This window comes from Euprymna scolopes, chromosome 46 (assembly GCF_053919585.1).
Source record: "Euprymna scolopes isolate OS-2025 chromosome 46, ASM5391958v1, whole genome shotgun sequence".
Taxonomy (NCBI): domain Eukaryota; kingdom Metazoa; phylum Mollusca; class Cephalopoda; order Sepiida; family Sepiolidae; genus Euprymna; species Euprymna scolopes.
Genome location: NC_136527.1, coordinates 142,980,648 through 142,993,768, shown reverse-complemented (window position 1 = coordinate 142,993,768; position 13,121 = coordinate 142,980,648).

The window sequence follows — 13,121 nt, the reverse complement described above, 5'->3', positions numbered from 1 at the left end:
GCGATTTGTCCATCTCCACCGATTCACACATGACAAATACACTGGCGATGCGAAAATGTCGAAATGCTGCACAGATAGGGCGTCGCGACCTAAATTTGTAAATCGCGATCTGTCCATCTCCACCGATTTCACACATGAAAAGCACATTAGCTAAGAGAAAATGCTGAAATGCTGCACTGCCAGGGCGTCTGGACCTAAATTTTTAAATCGCGATACGTCCATCTCCACCGATTTCAGACATGAAAAGCACACTAGCTAAGAGAAAATGCTAAAATGCTGACATGCACGGTATCTTGACCTACATTTCTAAATCGCGATTTGCCCATCTCCACCGATTCACACATAACAAACACACTGGCGATGCGAAAATGTCGAAATGCTGCACTGCCAGGGCGTCGCGACTTAAATTTGTAAATCGCGATTTGTCCATCTCCACCAATTTACACATGACAAGCACACTGGACATGCGAAAATGCTGAAATGCTGCACTGCCACGGCGTCTCGACCTAAATTTTTAAATCGCGATACGTCCATCTTCACCGATTTCAGACATGAAAAGCACACTAGCTAAGAGAAAATGCTAAAATGCTGACATGCACGGTATCTTGACCTACATTTCTAAATCGCGATTTGTCCATCTCCACCGATTCACACATGACAAACACACTGCCGATGCGAAAATGTCGAAATGCTGCACTGCCAGGGCGTCGCGACTTAAATTTGTAAATCGCGATCTGTCAATCTCCACCAATTCACACATGACAAGCACACTGGCGATGCGAAAATGTCGAAATGCTGCACTGCCAGGGCGTCGCGACTTAAATTTGTAAATCGCGATCTGTCCATCTCCACCGATTTCACCCATGACAAGCACACTAGCTAAGAGAAAATGCTAAAATGCTGACATGCACGGTATCATGACCTACATTTCTAAATCGCGATTTGTCTATCTCCACCGATTCACACATGACAGACACACTGGCGATGCGAAAATGTCGAAATGCTGCACTGCCAGGGCGTCGCGACTTAAATTTGTAAATCGCGATCTGTCAATCTCCACCAATTCACACATGACACTGGCGATGCGAAAATGCTGAAATGCTGCACTGCCACGGCGTCTCGACCTAAATTTTTAAATCGCGATACGTCCATCTCTACCGACATTAAAAGCACACTAGCTAAGAGAAAATGCTAAAATGCTGACCTGCACGGCATCTTGACCTACATTTCTAAATCGCGATTTGTCCATCTCCACCGATTCACACATGACAAATACACTGGCGATGCGAAAATGTCGAAATGCTGCACAGATAGGGCGTCGCGACCTAAATTTGTAAATCGCGATCTGTCCATCTCCACCGATTTCACACATGAAAAGCACATTAGCTAAGAGAAAATGCTGAAATGCTGCACTGCCAGGGCGTCTCGACCTAAATTTTTAAATCGCGATACGTCCATCTCCACCGATTTCAGACATGAAAAGCACACTAGCTAAGAGAAAATGCTAAAATGCTGACATGCACGGTATCTTGACCTACATTTCTAAATCGCGATTTGCCCATCTCAACCGATTCACACATAACAAACACACTGGCGATGCGAAAATGTGGAAATGCTGCACTGCCAGGGCGTCGCGACTTAAATTTGTAAATCGCGATCTGTCCATCTCCACCAATTCACACATGACAAGCACACTGGACATGCGAAAATGCTGAAATGCCACGGCGTCTCGACCTAAATTTTAAAATCGCGATACGTCCATCTCCACCGATTTCACCCATGACAAGCACACTAGCTAAGAGAAAATGCTAAAATGCTGACATGCACGGTATCATGACCTACATTTCTAAATCGCGATTTGTCTATCTCCACCGATTCACACATGACAAACACACTGGCGATGCGAAAATGTCGAAATGCTGCACTGCCAGGGCGTCGCGACTTAAATTTGTAAATCGCGATCTGTCAATCTCCACCAATTCACACATGACAAGCACACTGGCGATGCGAAAATGCTGAAATGCTGCACTGCCACGGCGTCTCGACCTAAATGTTTAAATCGCGATACGTCCATCTCTACCGACATGAAAAGCACACTAGCTAAGAGAAAATGCTAAAATGCTGACCTGCACGGTATCTTGACCTACATTTCTAAATCGCGATTTGTCCATCTTCACCGATTCACACATGACAAATACACTGGCGATGCGAAAATGTCGAAATGCTGCACTGATAGGGCGTCGCGACCTAAATTTGTACATCGCGATACGTCCATCTCCACCGATTTCACACATGAAAAGCACACTAGCTAAGAGAAAATGCTGAAATGCTGCACTGCCAGGGCGTCTCGACCTAAATTTTTAAATCGCGATACGTCAATCTCAACCGATTTCAGACATGAAAAGCACACTAGCTAAGAGAAAATGCTAAAATGCTGACCAGCACGGTATCTTGACCTACATTTCTAAATCGCGATTTGTCCATCTCCACCGATTCACACATGACAAATACACTGGCGATGCGAAAATGTCGAAATGCTGCACTGCCAGGTCGTCGCGACCTAAATTTGTAAATCGCGATCTGTCCATCTCCACCGATTTAACACATGAAAAGCACACTGGCGATGCGAAAATGCTGAAATGCCGCACTGCCAGGGCGTCGCGATTTAAATTTGTAAATCGCGATCTGTCCATCTCCACCGATTTCACACATGAAAAGCACACTAGCTAAGAGAAAATGCTAAAATGCTGACATGCACGGTATCTTGACCTACATTTCTAAATCGCGATTTGCCCATCTCCACCGATTCACACATAACAAACACACTGGGGATGCGAAAATGTGGAAATGCTGCACTGCCAGGGCGTCGCGACTTAAATTTGTAAATCGCGATCTGTCCATCTCCACCAATTCACACATGACAAGCACACTGGACATGCGAAAATGCTGAAATGCTGCACTGCCACGGCGTCTCGACCTAAATTTTTAAATCGCGATACGTCCATCTCCACCGATTTCAGACATGAAAAGCACACTAGCTAAGAGAAAATGCTAAAATGCTGACCTGCACGGTATCTTGACCTACATTTCTAAATCGCGATTTGTCCATCTCCACCGATTCACACTGGCGATGCGAAAATGACGAAATGCTGCACTGCCAGGGCGTCGCGACTTAAATTTGTAAATCGCGATCTGTCAATTTCCACCAATTCACACATGACAAGCACACTGGCGATGCGAAAATGCTGAAATGCTGCACTGCCACGGCGTCTCGACCTCAATTTTTAAATCGCGATACGTCCATCTCTACCGACATGAAAAGCACACTAGCTAAGAGAAAATGCTAAAATGCTGACATGCACGGTATCTTGACCTACATATCTAAATCGCGATTTGTCCATCTCCACCGATTCACACATGACAAATACACTGGCGATGCGAAAATGTCGAAATGCTGCACAGATAGGGCGTCGCGACCTAAATTTGTAAATCGCGATCTGTCAATCTCCACCGATTTCACACATGAAAAGCACATTAGCTAAGAGAAAATGCTGAAATGCTGCACTGCCAGGGCGTCTCGACCTAAATTTTTAAATCGCGATACGTCCATCTCCACCGATTTCAGACATGAAAAGCACACTAGCTAAGAGAAAATGCTAAAATGCTGACATGCACGGTATCTTGACCTACATTTCTAAATCGCGATTTGCCCATCTCCACCGATTCACACATAACAAACACACTGGCGATGTGAAAATGTCGAAATGCTGCACTGCCAGGGCGTCGCGACTTTAATTTGTAAATCGCGATCTGTCCATCTCCACCAATTTACACATGACAAGCACACTGGACATGCGAAAATGCTGAAATGCTGCACTGCCACGGCGTCTCGACCTAAATTTTTAAATCGCGATACGTCCATCTTCACCGATTTCAGACATGAAAAGCACACTAGCTAAGAGAAAATGCTAAAATGCTGACATGCACGGTATCTTGACCTACATTTCTAAATCGCGATTTGTCCATCTCCACCGATTCACACATGACAAACACACTGCCGATGCGAAAATGTCGAAATGCTGCACTGCCAGGGCGTCGCGACTTAAATTTGTAAATCGCGATCTGTCAATCTCCACTAATTCACACATGACAAGCACACTGGACATGCGAAAATGTCGAAATGCTGCACTGCCAGGGCGTCGCGACTTAAATTTGTAAATCGCGATCTGTCCATCTCCACCGATTTCACCCATGACAAGCACACTAGCTAAGAGAAAATGCTAAAATGCTGACATGCACGGTATCATGACCTACATTTCTAAATCGCGATTTGTCTATCTCCACCGATTCACACATGACAGACACACTGGCGATGCGAAAATGTCGAAATGCTGCACTGCCAGGGCGTCGCGACTTAAATTTGTAAATCGCGATCTGTCAATCTCCACCAATTCACACATGACAAGCACACTGGCGATGCGAAAATGCTGAAATGCTGCACTGCCACGGCGTCTCGACCTAAATTTTTAAATCGCGATACGTCCATCTCTACCGACATGAAAAGCACACTAGCTAAGAGAAAATGCTAAAATGCTGACCTGCACGGTATCTTGACCTACATTTCTAAATCGCGATTTGTCCATCTTCACTGATTCACACATGACAAATACACTGGCGATGCGAAAATGTCGAAATGCTGCACTGATAGGGCGTCGCGACCTAAATTTGTACATCGCGATACGTCCATCTCCACCGATTTCACACATGAAAAGCACACTAGCTAAGAGAAAATGCTGAAATGCTGCACTGCCAGGGCGTCTCGACCTAAATTTTTAAATCGCGATACGTCCATCTCCACCGATTTCAGACATGAAAAGCACACTAGCTAAGAGAAAATGCTAAAATGCTGACCTGCACGGTATCTTGACCTACATTTCTAAATCGCGATTTGTCCATCTCCACCGATTCACACATGACAAATACACTGGCGATGCGAAAATGTCGAAATGCTACACTGCCAGGTCGTCGCGACCTAAATTTGTAAATCGCGATCCGTCCATCTCCACCGATTTCACACATGAAAAGCACACTGGCGATGCGAAAATGCTGAAATGCTGCACTGCCAGGGCGTCGCGATTTAAATTTGTAAATCGCGATCTGTCCATCTCCACCGATTTCACACATGACAAGCACACTAGCTAAGAGAAAATGCTAAAATGCTGACATGCACGGTATCTTGACCTACATTTCTAAATCGCGATTTGCCCATCTCCACCGATTCACACATAACAAACACACTGGCGATGCGAAAATGTGGAAATGCTGCACTGCCAGGGCGTCGCGACTTAAATTTGTAAATCGCGATCTGTCCATCTCCACCAATTCACACATGACAAGCACACTGGACATGCGAAAATGCTGAAATGCTGCACTGCCACGGCGTCTCGACCTAAATTTTTAAATCGCGATACGTCCATCTTCACCGATTTCAGACATGAAAAGCACACTAGCTAAGAGAAAATGCTAAAATGCTGACATGCACGGTATCTTGACCTACATTTCTAAATCGCGATTTGCCCATCTCCACCGATTCACACATAACAAACACACTGGCGATGCGAAAATGTCGAAATGCTGACATGCACGGTATCTTGACCTACATTTCTAAATCGCGATTTGTCCATCTCCACCGATTCACACATGACAAACACACTGCCGATGCGAAAATGTCGAAATGCTGCACTGCCAGGGTGTCGCGACTTAAATTTGTAAATCGCGATCTGTCAATCTCCACCAATTCACACATGACAAGCACACTGGCGATGCGAAAATGTCGAAATGCTGCACTGCCAGGGCGTCGCGACTTAAATTTGTAAATCGCGATCTGTCCATCTCCACCGATTTCACCCATGACAAGCACACTAGCTAAGAGAAAATGCTAAAATGCTGACATGCACGGTATCATGACCTACATTTCTAAATCGCGATTTGTCTATCTCCACCGATTCACACATGACAGACACACTGGCGATGCGAAAATGTCGAAATGCTGCACTGCCAGGGTGTCGCGACTTAAATTTGTAAATCGGGATCTGTCAATTTCCACCAATTCACACATGACAAGCACACTGGCGATGCGAAAATGCTGAAATGCTGCACTGCCACGGCGTCTCGACCTAAATTTTTAAATCGCGATACGTCCATCTCTACCGACATGAAAAGCACACTAGCTAAGAGAAAATGCTAAAATGCTGACATGCACGGTATCTTGACCTACATTTCTAAATCGCGATTTGTCCATCTCAACCGATTCACACATGACAAATACACTGGCGATGCGAAAATGTCGAAATGCTGCACTGATAGGGCGTCGCGACCTAAATTTGTAAATCGCGATCTGTCCATCTCCACCGATTTCACACATGAAAAGCACACTAGCTAAGAGAAAATGCTGAAATGCTGCACTGCCAGGGCGTCTCGACCTAAATTTTTAAATCGCGATACGTCCATCTCCACCGATTTCAGACATGAAAAGCACACTAGCTAAGAGAAAATGCTAAAATGCTGACCTGCACGGTATCTTGACCTACATTTCTAAATCGCGATTTGCCCATCTCCACCGATTCACACATAACAAACACACTGGCGATGCGAAAATGTCGAAATGCTGCACTGCCAGGGCGTCGCGACTTAAATTTGTAAATCGCGATCCGTCCATCTCCACCAATTTACACATGACAAGCACACTGGACATGCGAAAATGCTGAAATGCTGCACTGCCACGGCGTCTCGACCTAAATTTTTAAATCGCCATACGTCCATCTTCACCGATTTCAGACATGAAAAGCACACTAGCTAAGAGATAATGCTAAAATGCTGACATGCACGGTATCTTGACCTACATTTCTAAATCGCGATTTGTCCATCTCCACCGATTCACACATGACAAACACACTGCCGATGCGAAAATGTCGAAATGCTGCACTGCCAGGGCGTCGCGACTTAAATTTGTAAATCGCGATCTGTCAATCTCCACCAATTCACACATGACAAGCACACTGGCGATGCGAAAATGTCGAAATGCTGCACTGCCAGGGCGTCGCGACTTAAATTTGTAAATCGCGATCTGTCCATCTCCACCGATTTCACCCATGACAAGCACACTAGCTAAGAGAAAATGCTAAAATGCTGACATGCACGGTATCATGACCTACATTTCTAAATCGCGATTTGTCTATCTCCACCGATTCACACATGACAGACACACTGGCGATGCGAAAATGTCGAAATGCTGCACTGCCAGGGCGTCGCGACTTAAATTTGTAAATCGCGATCTGTCAATCTCCACCAATTCACACATGACACTGGCGATGCGAAAATGCTGAAATGCTGCACTGCCACGGCGTCTCGACCTAAATTTTTAAATTGCGATACGTCCATCTCTACCGACATGAAAAGCACACTAGCTAAGAGAAAATGCTAAAATGCTGACATGCACGGTATCTTGACCTACATTTCTAAATCGCGATTTGTCCATCTCCACCGATTCACACATGACAAATACACTGGCGATGCGAAAATGTCGAAATGCTGCACAGATAGGGCGTCGCGACCTAAATTTGTAAATCGCGATCTGTCCATCTCCACCGATTTCACACATGAAAAGCACATTAACTAAGAGAATATGCTGAAATGCTGCACTGCCAGGGCGTCTCGACCTAAATTTTTAAATCGCGATACGTCCATCTCCACCGATTTCAGACATGAAAAGCACACTAGCTAAGAGAAAATGCTAAAATGCTGACATGCACGGTATCTTGACCTACATTTCTAAATCGCGATTTGCCCATCTCCACCGATTCACACATAACAAACACACTGGCGATGCGAAAATGTCGAAATGCTGCACTGCCAGGGCGTCGCGACTTAAATTTGTAAATCGCGATCCGTCCATCTCCACCAATTCACACATGACAAGCACACTGGACATGCGAAAATGCTGAAATGCTGCACTGCCACGGCGTCTCGACCTAAATTTTTAAATCGCGATACGTCCATCTTCACCGATTTCAGACATGAAAAGCACACTAGCTAAGAGAAAATGCGAAAATGATGACATGCACGGTATCTTGACCTACATTTCTAAATCGCGATTTGTCCATCTCCACCGATTCACACATGACAAACACACTGCCGATGCGAAAATGTCGAAATGCTGCACTGCCAGGGCGTCGCGACTTAAATTTGTAAATCGCGATCTGTCAATCTCCACCAATTCACACATGACAAGCATACTGGCGATGCGAAAATGTCGAAATGCTGCACTGCCAGGGCGTCGCGACTTAAATTTGTAAATCGCGATCTGTCCATCTCCACCGATTTCACCCATGACAAGCACACTAGCTAAGAGAAAATGCTAAAATGCTGACATGCACGGTATCATGACCTACATTTCTAAATCGCGATTTGTCTATCTCCACCGATTCACACATGACAGACACACTGGCGATGCGAAAATGTCGAAATGCTGCACTGCCAGGGCGTCGCGACTTAAATTTGTAAATCGCGATCTGTCAATCTCCACCAATTCACACATGACAAGCACACTGGCGATGCGAAAATGCTGAAATGCTGCACTGCCACGGCGTCTCGACCTAAATTTTAAATCGCGATACGTCCATCTCTACCGACATGAAAAGCACACTAGCTAAGAGAAAATGCTAAAATGCTGACATGCACGGTATCTTGACCTACATTTCTAAATCGCGATTTGTCCATCTCCACCGATTCACACATGACAAACACACTGCCGATGCGAAAATGTCGAAATGCTGCACTGCCAGGGCGTCACGACTTAAATTTGTAAATCGCGATCTGTCAATCTCAACCAATTCACACATGACAAGCACACGGGCGATGCGAAAATGTCGAAATGCTGCACTGCCAGGGCGTCGCGACTTAAATTTGTAAATCGCGATCTGTCCATCTCCACCGATTTCAGACATGAAAAGCACACTAGCTAAGAGAAAATGCTAAAATGCTGACCTGCACGGTATCTTGACCTACATTTCTAAATCGCGATTTGTCCATCTCCACCAATTCACACTGGCGATGCGAAAATGTCGAAATGCTGCACTGCCAGGTCGTCGCGACCTAAATTTGTAAATCGCGATCTGTCCATCTCCACCGATTTCACACATGAAAAGCACACTGGCGATGCGAAAATGTTGAAATGCTGACATGCACGGTATCTTGACCTACATTTCTAAATCGCGATTTGTCCATCTCCACCGATTCACACATGACAAACACACTGCCGATGCGAAAATGTCGAAATGCTGCACTGCCAGGGCGTCGCGACTTAAATTTGTAAATCGCGATCTGTCAATCTCCACCAATTAACACATGACAAGCACACTGGCGATGCGAAAATGTCAAAATGCTGCACTGCCAAGGCGTCGCGACTTAAATTTGTAAATCGCGATCTGTCCATCTCCACCGATTTCACCCATGACAAGCACACTAGCTAAGAGAAAATGCTAAAATGCTGACATGCACGGTATCATGACCTACATTTCTAAATCGCGATTTGTCTATCTCCACCGATTCACACATGACAGACACACTGGCGATGCGAAAATGTCGAAATGCTGCACTGCCAGGGCGTCGCGACTTAAATTTGTAAATCGCGATCTGTCAATTTCCACCAATTCACACATGACAAGCACACTGGCGATGCGAAAATGCTGAAATGCTGCACTGCCACGGCGTCTCGACCTAAATTTTTAAATCGCGATACGTCCATCTCTACCGACATGAAAAGCACACTACCTAAGAGAAAATGCTAACATGCTGACATGCACGGTATCTTGACCTACATTTCTAAATCGCGATTTGTCCATCTCAACCGATTCACACATGACAAATACACTGGCGATGCGAAAATGTCGAAATGCTGCACTGATAGGGCGTCGCGACCTAAATTTGTAAATCGCGATCTGTCCATCTCCACCGATTTCACACATGAAAAGAGAATTTAAGAGAAAATGCTGAAATGCTGCACTGCCAGGGCGTCTCGACCTAAATTTTTAAATCGCGATACGTCCATCTCCACCGATTTCAGACATGAAAAGCACACTAGCTAAGAGAAAATGCTAAAATGCTGACCTGCACGGTATCTTGACCTACATTTCTAAATCGCGATTTGTCCATCTCCACCGATTCACACATGACAAATACACTGGCGATGCGAAAATGTTGAAATGCTGCACTGCCAGGTCGTCGCGACCTAAATTTGTAGATCGCGATACGTCCATCTCCACCGATTTCAGACATGAAAAGCACACTAGCTAAGAGAAAATGCTAAAATGCTGACCTGCACGGTATCTTGACCTACATTTCTAAATCGCGATTTGTCCATCTCCACCGATTCACACATGACAAACACACTGGCGATGCGAAAATGTCGAAATGCTGCACTGCCAGGTCGTCGCGACCTAAATTTGTAAATCGCGATCTGTCCATCTCCACCGATTTCACACATGAAAAGCACACTGGCGATGCGACAATGCTGAAATGCTGCACTGCCAGGGCGTCGCGATTTAAATTTGTAAATCGCGATCTGTCCATCTCCACCGATTTCACACATGACAAGCACACTAGCTAAGAGAAAATGCTAAAATGCTGACATGCACGGTATCTTGACCTACATTTCTAAATCGCGATTTGCCCATCTCCACCGATTCACACATAACAAACACACTGGGGATGCGAAAATGTGGAAATGCTGCACTGCCAGGGCGTCGCGACTTAAATTTGTAAATCGCGATCTGTCTATCTCCACCAATTCACACATGACAAGCACACTGGACATGCGAAAATGCCGAAATGCTGCACTGCCACGGCGTCTCGACCTAAATTTTTAAATCGCGATACGTCCATCTTCACCGATTTAAGACATGAAAAGCACACTAGCTAAGAGAAAATGCTGAAATGCTGCACTGCCAGGGCGTCGCGATTTAAATTTGTAAATCGCGATCTGTCCATCTCCACCGATTTCACACATGACAAGCACACTAGCTAAGAGAAAATGCTAAAATGCTGACATGCACGGTATCTTGACCTACATTTCTAAATCGCGATTTGCCCATCTCCACCGATTCACACATAACAAACACACTGGCGATGCGAAAATGTGGAAATGCTGCACTGCCAGGGCGTCGCGACTTAAATTTGTAAATCGCGATCTGTCCATCTCCACCAATTCACACATGACAAGCACACTGGACATGCGAAAATGCTGAAATGCTGCACTGCCACGGCGTCTCGACCTAAATTTTTAAATCGCGATACGTCCATCTTCACCGATTTCAGACATGAAAAGCACACTAGCTAAGAGAAAATGCTAAAATGCTGACATGCACGGTATCTTGACCTACATTTCTAAATCGCGATTTGTCCATCTCCACCGATTCACACATGACAAACACACTGCCGATGCGAAAATGTCGAAATGCTGCACTGCCAGGGCGTCGCGACTTAAATTTGTAAATCGCGATCTGTCAATCTCCACCAATTCACACATGACAAGCACACGGGCGATGCGAAAATGTCGAAATGCTGCACTGCCAGGGCGTCGCGACTTAAATTTGTAAATCGCGATCTGTCCATCTCCACCGATTTCAGACATGAAAAGCACACTAGCTAAGAGAAAATGCTAAAATGCTGACCTGCACGGTATCTTGACCTACATTTCTAAATCGCGATTTGTCCATCTCCACCGATTCACACTGGCGATGCGAAAATGTCGAAATGCTGCACTGCCAGGTCGTCGCGACCTAAAACTGTAAATCGCGATCTGTCCATCTCCACCGATTTCACACATGAAAAGCACACTGGCGATGCGAAAATGCTGAAATGCTGCACTGCCAGGGCGTCGCGACTTAAATTTGTAAATCGCGATCTGTCCATCTCCACCGATTTCACACATGACAAGCACACTAGCTAAGAGAAAATGCTAAAATGCTGACATACACGGTATCTTGACCTACATTTCTAAGTCGCGATTTGCCCATCTCCACCGATTCACACATAACAAACACACTGGCGATGCGAAAATGTCGAAATGCTGACATGCACGGTATCTTGACCTACATTTCTAAATCGCGATTTGTCCATCTCCACCGATTCACACATGACAAACACACTGCCGATGCGAAAATGTCGAAATGCTGCACTGCCAGGGCGTCGCGACTTAAATTTGTAAATCGCGATCTGTCAATCTCCACCAATTCACACATGACAAGCACACTGGCGATGCGAAAATGTCGAAATGCTGCACTGCCAGGGCGTCGCGACTTAAATTTGTAAATCGCGATCTGTCCATCTCCACCGATTTCACCCATGACAAGCACACTAGCTAAGAGAAAATGCTAAAATGCTGACATGCACGGTATCATGACCTACATTTCTAAATCGCGATTTGTCTATCTCCACCGATTAACACATGACAGACACACTGGCGATGCGAAAATGTCGAAATGCTGCACTGCCAGGGCGTCGCGACTTAAATTTGTAAATCGCGATCTGTCAATTTCCACCAATTCACACATGACAAGCACACTGGCGATGCGAAAATGCTGAAATGCTGCACTGCCACGGCGTCTCGACCTAAATTTTTAAATCGCGATACGTCCATCTCTACCGACATGAAAAGCACACTACCTAAGAGAAAATGCTAAAATGCTGACATGCACAGTATCTTGACCTACATTTCTAAATCGCGATTTGTCCATCTCCACCGATTCACACATGACAAATACACTGGCGATGCGAAAATGTCGAAATGCTGCACTGATAGGGCGTCGCGACCTAAATTTGTAAATCGCGATCTGTCCATCTCCACCGATTTCACACATGAAAAGCACACTAGCTAAGAGAAAATGCTGAAATGCTGCACTGCCAGGGCGTCTCGACCTTAATTTTTAAATCGCGATACGTCCATCTCCACCGATTTCAGACATGAAAAGCACACTAGCTAAGAGAAAATGCTAAAATGCTGACCTGCACGGTATCTTGACCTACATTTCTAAATCGCGATTTGTCCATCTCCACCGATTCAC